Source organism: Mytilus californianus, unplaced genomic scaffold (assembly GCF_021869535.1).
Source record: "Mytilus californianus isolate M0D057914Y unplaced genomic scaffold, xbMytCali1.0.p SCAF_9, whole genome shotgun sequence".
Taxonomy (NCBI): domain Eukaryota; kingdom Metazoa; phylum Mollusca; class Bivalvia; order Mytilida; family Mytilidae; genus Mytilus; species Mytilus californianus.
The window spans coordinates 19,804,287-19,818,570 of NW_026262745.1; positions in this window are offsets into that span (position 1 = coordinate 19,804,287).

Consider the following 14,284-nt stretch of genomic DNA (forward strand, 5'->3'; position numbering starts at 1 on the left):
TAATAAAGAAACTAAGAAACCGATTAAGTTTTTGAAAAAAAGATATAAGTATTACTAAGGCGTCAAAAAGTTATTTATACATTTAGTTGTTATTTATATCCTATGTTTAATAACATTCTTAATTCCAAAAACTACTTTGATTAAATACTTAATTTGAGATGCTATAACATGCTTCAGATCTTTACATTATTGCAGCAGTAATTTTATATTTAAATGAGTGAAACTCGTCCATGACTTTTGTACAATGATAAAATATGGCGATTATCTCTCTTCTTCCAAGTATAGCTTTCTTACAATTTGACAAAATGTAGGTACGCTTGACTATTCGACTGTCATACAAGTGAGAGTTTTAGCTGCTATAAAATCATGTTTAATCCACCATTTTCTACATAGGGAAATGCCTGTACCAAGTCAGGAATATGACTGTTGTTTTCCAATCGTTGATGTGTTTGACCTTTTGATTTGGCTATTTGACAAGGAACTTACCGTTTTGAATATTCCTTGGAGTTCGCTATTTTTGTTATTTTACTTTTTTGACGAATCATACGTAAAACCAGTTTTTATAAATGACACATTATTGTAATCTCTGTCATGGCTGTTATGGGATGTTATTAGTTGTACAGTGTGCTAGTGACCTAATACAGGGTCAGTAAATTCCATATGGGGCGAGAGCGAGTTCGGTTTATATTTCGATTAATATTTTTTTAACCTGTAAACTAATGGACAAATCTTTATCACTAAATTTTTTCTTCTACCAGATTTTTTTCTTTAAAAATGGAAATCAGCATTTTATACGCCCATTCAACGTGAAATTATCGTTCGCAAACGGATAATCAAATTCTATCGTTTTATCATCAAAATTTTTTCTTGAAATATTTAATTGTTCATTAATTTGCCCAGACATTCTACATCTTTGTTTCCAGTTCCGTCGCGTTCAACCAGATAAGTACTGTTCTTAAGACTCTCTTGCAAGCTCGCTCACAGTTTTTCTTTTTTCTTCCTGGTCTTTCTTAGGGTTGTAGTCTTTCTGTTATCCAGTGTTTACAGGTGCTTTATCCTCTGGTGAATTATCCGCTGAGGCATTGCTTTCTGCAACTTTCTGTAACTTATATATTAATAATTAACTGAAAACACACCTGATTATTATAAAAAAAATGTAAAAATCGTTCAATAAACGAGGACATTCCAGTATATCTTTGCTTTGGTTAAAGATAGATTTTCTCGTTAGACACAGAAATTCGGCGAAATAAACCTCTGGATTCTACATATGTGGTTTATGGTTTTAGCGAAGGAACGATGTCTGCGGATTCCTCTTTGATTGCTCTCGACGAAAAATTTGTATAGACTGTGTTTCTGTTAACCATTTTACAAAAAAGAAGAAAACAATTGCTGTGTACAGCACGTAAACCAACCACCCCCCCCCCCAAAAAAAAATGGAGCTAGGATTGGATAAACGAATAGAAAATAATTAGCCATATTAATAAGAAACTCCAAAAGGATACATAGCACCTGTTAGATAAAGTACAGATTTGTCAAGAGGCAAAAAGTAAAATAACAAAAATACCGAACTCCAAAGAAAATTCAAAACGAAAAGTCTCCCAAAAGCTAAAACTCATCAAACGAATTGGAAACAACTGTCATATTTCTGACTTGGTACAGACATTTCCTCATGTAGAAAATGGTAGATTTTATAGCTAGCATAACCTCTCACTTGTATGCTAGTCGCATAGAATTCCTTTATATTGACAACAATGTGTGAGCAAAACAAACAGATATAAAAAGTAAAAAAAAAATGTCAAAAATTGGGGTACAGCAGTCAACATTGTTTTATAAAAACAAACAACTTCGACATCAAAGAAAAACAAAATGGTATTTAGACACTCTATAGACAAAGCACATAAGCAAAAATGAAATACAAGAATACAAAAAATGACCATAACACAATACCACAATGGCGGGATGTATAAATACGGAGCCACGCCAAAAGTACATTACCAAAAATGGACTAAACCACTTTATTGAACTGTGGTGGATAGTTGTCTCATTGGCAATCATATCAACATCTTCTTATTTTCATATAAACAGTAAAGGTTCAAAATATGACTCAGGAGAATGAAGCTGTTTCACCAACGTTACGAAGATGTGCTACATTTTGATAAAATTTCATATAAAATAATAGTAAATTAGAACTTTCGCGTATAAAATTTCACTACCTATCCTTGTATTTTATGTTTCTTTGCAAATGTTAGATATTTGTTTTTATTTATTGCTTCATAAGACATGAACAGACCGACGATAATAGAAAGGGAAGTGTTTCAAACATTAAATTAATTTAAAATTTAACAGCACTGTTTAGCATTGTTTTAAAAAATCAAAACTGAAACACTAGCAAGTCTTTTGAATTTATTGGTTACACTCATTTTGTAAAACGGTCGTCCTCAAATACTTCTAGGTGTTCGCTTAGATTGTTTATTATTGTACTAGGATCCCTAATTTGTTGTCGATGAACTCGGAATCGTTCGCGTAACGAGTTTCCCGTTTCTCAATTTACTATTCTTTGCAGTTGTTGCAAACAACACACTATATGAGGTTTTCTGAACCACAGTTAAGGTTTCTGTTCGGCTAAATTATTTTTCCACTTGATATTTACAGTTAGGAACTAACATGAATATACACATACCACACCTTAAATGAGATTTGTCCAGTGGCAAATATTTCAGCAGAATTTTGAAATCTTACAACATTTATATAGGCGTACAATAATTTTTCATTTATAAGAACACAAATTGGAAGAGGTGTTCCTCGTAATTTTATGTCTCTTTGCAAATGTCAGAAATAATTCTATGGCTTCATACACCGTCCCCAGACTGATGGACGTACGGATAATTCAAAACGTTGTTTGCAGGGTACATCAAGAGGAACTTTTAGATACAATCTTTCCATATAAATTGCAACACCTATGACTTGTGTAAAATTAGACTGTACAAACATTCAGAATTTCGATTTCATATGATGATTGAAATCAACTACAAGTACAATGTAAAAACTAGTTCGTCGTTAAAGACTGTATCATGTGTATGGCGTTTTATTTTTGCAAACACAATCGAGTTTGCAGTATCGTTGTCTCATTAACATTATCCTAAATATCTATTTTACACTTTTATTTAAGAATTGCATGCTTCTTTTTGTAATTTTATTTATTGAGCGTTGCACATTTTGGCGCTTCATGCTAAATATGTGCGGACTATCAACGCTTTAACAACCCTATATATTTACAAAAAGAAGCATTTAATTCTTATAACTACATTTTTATTCTACCAAAAAATTACGAGGAAAATAATACATTTCGTTTGTTTGTCTATGCATTGTTGTGACAACGGCAGCACATGCTGTTATGAATGTTTGATATTATTGGGGAATAAATGTAATTGTTGAATGAATCTCCATTCTTTCAGCCAATCAAAAGTACGGGTTCTAATGAAACATACATGAAATGTAATTATATCAAATTACTTTATTTGCGTCAATCATTTCAAATGATGCATGTTTCAATTAACCATTTTGTATTTTCTACAAACTTGGAGCGAGTCTTATTAACAGCCCAGTCATCACTTTTCGAAAAAAAAAAAGGATTTTCTACCCAAGGAATATATAATCTTAGCTGTATTTGGCAAAACCTTTCGGAATTTCGGGTCCTCAATGCTTTTTAAATTCATTCATTATTTGGCATTTTAATTCTTTTGATTTGAACGTCACTGGCGAGTTTTTTGTAGACGAAACACACGTCTGGCGTACAATAGAATAAGCTTGGTATCTTGATGAGTTTTATATATACTTCCCATGGGATTAAATCGTCGGTATATATATATATATATATATATATATAGATTGCCTAACAATGTAATTTTAACACACTATTTAGTATGTAAATATAAGAATGTTTAAAATATTTACAAAATGATGAAAATAAACGCAATATTTCGCTAGACTAACTAGCTTTATCAAGCGTGCATCTATCCAGGTGAAATCGGATGTAGATGATAAGAAACTTTTGCAGCTCAATGTATATGTTGCACTTGAATTTAGCTGCCTTGAAAATAATACATAATTTGGATGAAGTTCAAGATTTTTACAAAATTGGTAGTTGAAGTTAGCAACGTCCATTGGCCAATATTACAGGATAAAAAGGACGATGCTGTGTACTAAATTATTCTTTATCTTTCCTGTATCTTTTCTCATCTTTTTCGTTAAGACCATCAGGTTCTAAAGTGTGGAGTTGGTGGATCCAAAAATTTTCTCTTCTCCTTCTCGCCGTGGTGTCCCACTCGGTGTTGACTTCTATGATTTGGAAAGAAACATTATCAAAAGAATGTTTCGTTGAACGAAGATGTCTTGTGAGAGGACAGTTTTTGTTGGTTTTGTACCATGAACGATGGTTATTGAGCCGAATATTAAATTTGTCCATTGTTTCTCCCACATACTGAATGCCACAAGTGTCACATGTTAATATATAAATTGAGTTCTCCGTTTTACAGTTGGAATTTGAGTAGATGGTATAATTTTGTTTAGTAACGGAGCTGATGAAAGAACTGCTTGTATTGGCAGCTTTACAACACAAGCAGTTCCTTCGACCACATTGTTTGTAGCAACCGGGAGATGGAGTAGGCTGCTTTGCTAATACAGATGTCACTAATTTGTCACGGATGTTTTTAGGTCTTCTGAAGGCCATGACTGGTGGTGAGGAAAATACTTTTTTAAGATTTGAATCATTTTCTATAATTTTCCAATGCTTTTGAACAATGGAAGACACATTTTTAAAATCAGGATGGTAAGTGAGTACAAGGGGTGTTCTGTTAGCTGCTTTATTCTTATCTTTGTACTCTAGAAGTTCTTGGCGACTAGTTTTGTTTGCTCTTTCGAAAGCGCTATCAATGAAGTTGTTATTGTAACCTCGAACAACTAGATGTTTACGTAGTTGTCCAAGTCTAGCATTTTGCGTATTTTCAGTAGAGCATATTCTCTTGATTCGCAATGCCTGGCTGAATGGGATGCCACGGGAGCAGTGTTTAGGATGGCAACTTTTAGGAGAAAGGAATTGATGTTTGTCCGTTTGTTTGGTATGAAGGTCCGTTATAATGGTTCCGTTCTTGATGTAACTCGTAGTGTCGAGGAAATTTATTTTCTCCATAGATGATTCATATGTAAATTTTATTGAATGGTGGAAAGAGTTACAGTGTCCAAGAAATTCATTAAGATGTTCTTGTGAATCTGTCCATTTGAAATCAATATCGTCAATGAATCGGAACCATGATAAGGGCTGGTATGGAGCACTAGCCAAGAGGCGTTTTTCAAGTTGGCCCATAAATATGTTGGCATATGACGGGGCCATTTTTGTGCCCATACTAGTACCGTCTATCTGGAGATAATGTTTTTCATTGAAAGAGAAGTTGTTGTTCTCTAGCACTAGTTTCAGAAGTGTAACAAGGCACTCAGTTGGAGGATTTTTTTCACTACGAGTGTTCCAACTTATAAGTGCCTATAAATAGCAGCACATGACATACAAATCTATGGGAGTGTGGATTAATCAGTACAGAGATTAATTCAATTACACAAATAAAATTATAGATTGCCTAACAATGTAATTTTAACACACTATTTAGTATGTAAATATAAGAATGTTTAAAATATTTACAAAATGATGAAAATAAACGCAATATTTCGCTAGACTAACTAGCTTTATCAAGCGTGCATCTATCCAGGTGAAATCGGATGTAGATGATAAGAAACTTTTGCAGCTCAATGTATATGTTGCACTTGAATTTAGCTGCCTTGAAAATAATACATAATTTGGATGAAGTTCAAGATTTTTACAAAATTGGTAGTTGAAGTTAGCAACGTCCATTGGCCAATATTACAGGATAAAAAGGACGATGCTGTGTACTAAATTATTCTTTATCTTTCCTGTATCTTTTCTCATCTTTTTCGTTAAGACCATCAGGTTCTAAAGTGTGGAGTTGGTGGAAAAAATTTTCTCTTCTCCTTCTCGCTGTGGTGTCCCACTCGGTGTTGACTTCTATGATTTGGAAAGTAACATTATCAAAAGAATGTTTCGTTGAACGAAGATGTCTTGTGAGAGGACAGTTTTTGTTGGTTTTGTACCATGAACGATGGTTATTGAGCCGAATATTAAATTTGTCCATTGTTTCTCCCACATACTGAATGCCACAAGTGTCACATGTTAATATATAAATTGAGTTCTCCGTTTTACAGTTGGAATTTGAGTAGATGGTATAATTTTGTTTAGTAACGGAGCTGATGAAAGAACTGCTTGTATTGGCAGCTTTACAACACAAGCAGTTCCTTCGACCACATTGTTTGTAGCAACCGGGAGATGGAGTAGGCTGCTTTGCTAATACAGATGTCACTAATTTGTCACGGATGTTTTTAGGTCTTCTGAAGGCCATGACTGGTGGTGAGGAAAATACTTTTTTAAGATTTGAATCATTTTCTATGATTTTCCAATGCTTCTGAACAATGGAAGACACATTTTTAAAATCAGGATGGTAAGTGAGTACAAGGGGTGTTCTGTTAGCTGCTTTATTCTTATCTTTGTACTCTAGAAGTTCTTGGCCACTAGTTTTGTTTGCTCTTTCGAAAGTGCTATCAATGATGTTGTTATTGTATCCTCGAACAACTAGATGTTTACGTAGTTGTCCAAGTCTAGCATTTTGCGTATTTTCAGTAGTGCATATTCTCTTGATTCGCAATGCCTGGCTGAATGGGATGCCACGGGAGCAGTGTTTAGGATGGCAACTTTTAGGAGAAAGGAATTGATGTTTGTCCGTTTGTTTGGTATGAAGGTCCGTTATAATGGTTCCGTTCTTGATGTAACTCGTAGTGTCGAGGAAGTTTATTTTCTCCATAGATGATTCATATGTAAATTTTATTGAATGGTGGAAAGAGTTACAGTGTCCTAGAAATTCATTAAGATGTTCTTGTGAATCTGTCCATTTGAAATCAATATCGTCAATGAATCGGAACCATGATAAGGGCTGGTATGGAGCACTAGCCAAGAGGCGTTTTTCAAGTTGGCCCATAAATATGTTGGCATATGACGGGGTCATTTTTGTGCCCATACTAGTACCGTCTATCTGGAGATAATGTTTTTCATTGAAGGAGAAGTTGTTGTTCTCTAGCACTAGTTTCAGAAGTGTAACAAGGCACTCAGTTGGAGGATTTTTTTCACTACGAGTGTTCCATACCTCTTCACAAGCTGCTATTCCTTCGTCTTGTGGAATGTTGGTATATAAAGAAGACACGTCCATGGATGCAAGTATAGTATTGCTTGGTAGAGGATTGAGGCTTTCCATTTTCTTTAGATAATCAGTCGTATCTTAGATGTAAGAGGGTAGTTCTTTCACATGAGGTCTTAGATGATGGTCTACAAATTCTGATATCTTTTCAGTTGGATGACTATTTGCTGAAACAATTGGTCGACCTGGATTGCCCGTTTTATGTATTTTAGGCAACATATAGAATCTTCCGGCCTTTGCTTCGTTCTCAAGAGGTCGGAGATAATCAAAGGTGTCATTGTCTATATGCTTTTTGTCGAACATCTCTTGAAGGATGGTGTTGATCCTTCGAATATTATTTAGTGTTGGATCTGTGATTAATTGTTTATAAAAAATGGAGTTTGAAAGTTGGCGATTTCCCTCTGTTTTATTCATGACAACTACGTAAACATCTAGTTGTTCGAGGATACAATAACAACATCATTGATAGCGCTTTCGAAAGAGCAAACAAAACTAGTCGCCAAGAACTTCTAGAGTACAAAGATAAGAATAAAGCAGCTAACAGAACACCCCTTGTACTCACTTACCATCCTGATTTTAAAAATGTGTCTTCCATTGTTCAGAAGCATTGGAAAATCATAGAAAATGATTCAAATCTTAAAAAAGTATTTTCCTCACCACCAGTCATGGCCTTCAGAAGACCTAAAAACATTCGTGACAAATTAGTGACATCTGTATAAGCAAAGCAGCCTACTCCATCTCCCGGTTGCTACAAACAATGTGGTCGAAGGAACTGCTTGTGTTGTAAAGCTGCCAATACATCAGCTCCGTTACTAAACAAAATTATACCATCTACTCAAATTCCAACTGTAAAACGGGAGAACTCAGTTTATATATTAACATGTGACACTTGTGGCATTCAGTATGTGGGAGAAACAATGGACAAATTTAATATTCGGCTCAATAACCATCGTTCATGGTACAAAACCAACAAAAACTGTCCTCTCACAAGACATCTTCGTTCAACGAAACATTCTTTTGATAATGTTACTTTCCAAATCATAGAAGTCAACACCGAGTGGGACACCACAGCGAGAAGGAGAAGAGAAAATTTTTGGATCCACCAACTCCACACTTTAGAACCTGATGGTCTTAACGAAAAAGATGAGAAAAGATACAGGAAAGATAAAGAATAATTTAGTACACAGCATCGTCCTTTTTATCCTGTAATATTGGCCAATGGACGTTGCTAACTTCAACTACCAATTTTGTAAAAATCTTGAACTTCATCCAAATTATGTATTATTTTCAAGGCAGCTAAATTCAAGTGCAACATATACATTGAGCTGCAAAAGTTTCTTATCATCTACATCCGATTTCACCTGGATAGATGCACGCTTGATAAAGCTAGTTAGTCTAGCGAAATATTGCGTTTATTTTCATCATTTTGTAAATATTTTAAACATTCTTATATTTACATACTAAATAGTGTGTTAAAATTACATTGTTTGCAATCTCTCTCTATATATATATATATATATATGTATCTTAATTGAAAACAACGTTCAAACCTATGATTGCGTTGGATAAAAACCGCAATTTTTATACGTGTGCACGTAAAACAAATTTCTTGGTAGAGGGGTCTAAATATAGCACAAACAACAATTTCCAAAAGACAAAAAAAAAAAAAAAAAGTGAAAAAGTCTATTTTAACAAAACGCATTTGACTAACAGGTCGAACAACTGATGTTCTTAAACCCTGCTGACTGCCAATGGCGATTGCCAAATAAATTGATCACCAGATCTAACGAAATGGATCTTAATATTAATTTAATACCAAACAGAAAACAATAAACTTGTGGAAAAGATGGTATACCCATGGAAGTAATATTTAAAAGGAATAACAACGACTAATTAGCATGTATTAACAGCCTGCAGAGCTCTGTACTAAATCATATGATTTTATCCAATTATAGTCTCAGCGGCAAGACCCCTTTGGTTACTATCTGTGATACCGCGGTTGTAAAATGGCATCTGGAATTTCTTATCAGTCACGTGATTTTATCGAGTCCGGTAATTATAAAGCACCTGTGTGAAATCCGAGGTTTATTAATAAGACGGTGGCGCTGTATCATATTAAACCTCTATCTTCAGAAAGAAGTCGTATGATGTAAAAAACTTGAAAAACGGACGAGAATTGTTCAACCTACAACAGTTTTGCATGGAAAATTGTATTTAATTTAGCATATTTTTGCTTTTTACCGTTTGTTTTAAACTGTTCTAAAAGTATTTTCCGGTTAAAAGCGGATCCCGAGTAAAACAGTTAAATACCGATGAATCGATCAGGTTTTGCATGATGTTTAACAAAATAATGTAGACAAATCTAGACATAGATTTTTTTACTGTTGAAATGTGCAAAGTTTATCGAGAAGTATTCTAAATTTATGTATATGTCATAAATGTCCTTGATTACATTATTGAAACTGGACAGCTAAAATAGGGATAATATGTTCGTAAACATATATTTTTTAAGAAGTGTTTATTGTTGAATACTTGTATTAATATAACAAGCTACAGCAAAAATTGAAACAAACCGACAAAATGAGCTTGACGCTATCTGCCTTACGGCAAATTCATTTTTACACGAATTATTTTATGTATCAAGAACTATAAATTAAAGGATAGAACCGTTTAGAATTGTGATATTTTAATTGACTAATACACGAAAGACTTAGACTTATTCGTATTTAATACAAGGGAGTCCAAACGTATTTTTTGTACAATCATCTTCTTAACTTACGGAAATGGCCTTTTAACTGTCTGTAAATATTAAAATTGAAAATGACCCAGCCTTGTTCTCCAATTTCATATGTGATAGCTGTCGGTACTATTAAGATCGAACTAACCAGAAATAAGAAAATTGGACTAAAATAAAAATTGAACGAATGACTCTATTCGGCAGCGTACATCAACGGAATGTAACGAATGGACTATTCGGGTTACTTCGCACGTATATACGACAAAAACTTGTCTGTTCGTAGTTTTCCGTGAACACGAAAATGACCGAAAAGTGTCAGTGATTTGATCGATCACATGCGGAGAATCAACTTCCATGCCAGATATTAAATCAATTAACAAGTTATCGAAAGATGGGCGGTAACGCAGATGAAACCTTTGAAGTGACGACGTTGTTATTCCTTTCAATATTACTTCCATGGTATACCACAAACATGAGGTGCAAAAATTTGTACACCATATCCGGATTTCGACAATTGATGTCTCTTCAGTGACGTTAGGGATCGAAACGGTATTTGGAAGGCCATATAACTTACCTCAATTTAGGATAGACTCCTGAATTTTAAAGAGTCGAAATAGGATGAACGAATCATATCAACCCGAAAGAAAAAAAAAAATATATATATATATATATCTCAATAGCATGAGTTCGAATCCCGGCGAGGAAAGAACAAAAATGTGCTTCCGAAAATTTGCAAATTTAACACTGTTGTGCTGATATTTAGAGTAATTATAAATATAATATGTGTTTTCAGCCGTGTATCACCTTCACTGGTGATCCAATGGATGGATTTGTCGTAGATTTGTCACTTGTTTAGACGTTCTTATCAAATAATTATTTCTGTGACTGCATCTTACGATCCTTTACGATAGATAATTTAGCTAATCTGCAATCAATTCCATCTTCATGCCTAATATATCATGTACTGTGTTACAACTCTAGATTCTACTGACGAGGAAAGGTAACACTAGGCTAGAGCGCTGGACACAGTGCAGGCGGTGTTGTCTCGATATCTCAATAGCATGAGTTCGAATCCCGGCGAGGGAAGAACAAAAATTTGCTTCCGCAAATTTGTAGATTTAACATTGGTGTAGATATAAGAAGATGTGGTATGAGTGCCAATGAGAGACCTCTCCATCCAAGTCACAATTTGTAAAAGTAAACTATTATAGGTCAAAGTACGGCCTTCAACACGGAGCCTTGGTTAGACGTACTTACATATATATATATATATGTATTTGTGAAAAAATCAAAAATGCAGTTTTTTCATATTGTTAAAATTTGTGATGTGTAAATTGTCTATCTATCTACGACTTCAAGGGTGCTTAGACGTCACATAAAGCTGAAAATTTGAATCTGATTTTTATAACACGTGCTCGATATAAATGTTTGGCCCCTTGTACAACTGTCCAGGGTGTGTCTTCTTAGTGTTTAGTGGTTTGATTATGTGAGAAAATAACATAAGATGTTACACCTACTTGGCTTAATAATGTTGGGCTTTGTTGTCTACAAGTAAGGAGTTCAGAAAAGACTTCAATCGTTGATTGGAAAATTCCAAAACCAGTTATGTGAAATTGGGAAGGATTTTCATTTCTAGATTCTTAGAATTTGCTTCTGATGATAGTGTTTAGAATATAAATAGGAAGGTTTTAAAGGATTATTTTCTTGTTGGCAGAATTATGGCTGTTTTAAATTGTGATTTACTTAGAATTTTGAAAGAATGGAGAGCGTCATATCTTGTTTGTCCGGTTGAAGTGGATGTTCGTCTTCGCAGTTTTTCCTAGTTTCATACAGAGCAAAATCAAAGTATAAATTCGTTTAAATTGTTAACTGTGATTATTTGTTTAAAAGTTTGAATTCAAAGGGACAAAAACATTTGCATTGCTGTTTTAGCTTAAGTCTGATTAATGGTCGTTCTAGGTTTCTAAAAGCTTGTTTTTTTATGAGAAATATTCCTTTTAATTTATTAAGTGTATTTTTTATTTACTTGCAATAAATGGTTGTGAAATTAAAACAGTTTACCAGAATGTTAAGGATAATAGAGTTTCAATTCTATTATCTAGGTAGGATTTGTTTCCCCTTTAGCAGTCTTCATTTTTAAAAACTTGCAAACGCTCAGTCTTCTTTCTGTATTTATACAGCAGTACTAGATATACTGCTTATTTTTAATGAAAGACAAATAGTCATATAGTAACTGATCTGGGTATGTGCGAAATGTATCGTTAATGCATTTTTTAAACATGACATAAACATCGTGGTCACTATCTTTTGTAAAAAGAGATCATCGCATGTATCGATAAATGACCGTCACATAAGGAAATTGACAACAACACAATAATACCATCTAATTAAAAGGCCAATACACGGTCCTATATGTCCATACTTAATTCGACAGTAGTTTACCGATGTTCATATATCGTGAATCGATAAGGAAGAGACAAATCTTGGTAACAATAAAAAAAAAACTGAGGGAATCGCATGAACTAAAAAAGCTATTAGACCGGTTGCATCGTCAGGGTAAAACTGTAATCTCCTTCTATTGTTTCATGAAACCTAAGATATTGAATCCCATAATCAACACATGATCATTACCGATATCTTAATTACCTAATATGTAGAGTATTACATGCAAAATTCTATTTCAAATAGTTTTTACTGACATTCAACAAATAATATCATTTCTTCAACCGCTCAACTCAAATTACAAGGCATTACAGGGATGCTAAGTATAGTAATTCAATGTTCGCTCTTTCTTGTGAATAGAGATAATAATGTTGTGTTAAACTTCCATGATCTATATTTTCTTCTGGATCAGAGTATTAAGTAGAATGCATATCAAAGTGAAATATTATTTTACCAATTACTGGGTTTTCGCATTGTTTCAGAAGATCGGTCGGTTCTATTTTTTTTCTAAAGAATTTTGTTATTAAAAAGTATTATAATTATCGATATATTATAAGAATACACACAAAATCTAATTAGATGTACCTTTCTGCTTTAGAAAAGAGGTTACACGAAGATTTTTCATATATTTAAATAGCCGCAAACTATAGAGGCCCCAAGTCTCGATGCAGTGTTGACAACGTTTTAAACGCAAATACCAGAACTTTAATTTGAGCGAAAAATGTCAAATACAATTCTAGTAGCTTGCAATTTTGGATATGTCTGCGATGACAAGATGGACTTTTTCTCAACTAGTGGCTGTATTACTACTTGTTGCAAACTTTCATGCAATAACATACATGTCATAAAGTTGTCAATCAAAATCAACCCTGTTTGAAAGGACATTAACATATGCAGGTTCGATGAAGGCATAAAATTATCAATCTTTTTTGAACATTGTACACTTCAATTCCCTAGTGAACTTATCACAAAGACACACTCAACTGCATGATTGCAATTGGTATGGTTTTAATACAAAACAGTAGGTCATTAATAGGTTTAAAATTCCTAATAAAGGTCATGCAAAATGACAGGTTGTATCTTTTACCATAAATAATTAGAATGATACCGTTCCTAAAAATGCCAATTACTAACAAAACAAAAGGAATACGGAATGGTGCCGTTATGTTTTGTATATGATTAAAAGACGAGTTTGGCGATATTGGCACAAGACAGCAACGAAACGACACAAAAAATTAAAAGACATATTTTTATCAATGAAATTCTATGGATTTACATCCATGGTCCATCAAACGTTATTGTATTTTTAACGATTTGATTATCATTTAACATTTAAGTTGATTTATTTTTCAATTTAAATCATTTATGAAATAACAAGGATGTGATACTTAGTACAGGATGTTTGAATGATTTGTTCAGTATATCGGGATAATTTCAAGGAACACGGTCATGTTGTTAACTTGTTCTGTATTTGCGAGGGCGGCATAAATGAAACGGTATATTGTTATCTTAATTTCAAGGAGCATCAGCAAATGTTAACAATTTGCCTCCATAATAAATTAGAAAATACATATATGTGGTAAGATTTCCAATTACACTACTATCCACTAAAAGACAGAAGGAAAATAATGTAAACAACTACAGGTCACCATACGGCCTTCACCAACGAGAAAAAACTAAAAACAAATAAAATGAGTGAAAATATATTAGATTACAAAACTTAATAGAATGGTCTTTAAGTAAAACATAGTGGCACTTAAAAAGAACATAATAAACCTTCAGAAATTAGGAA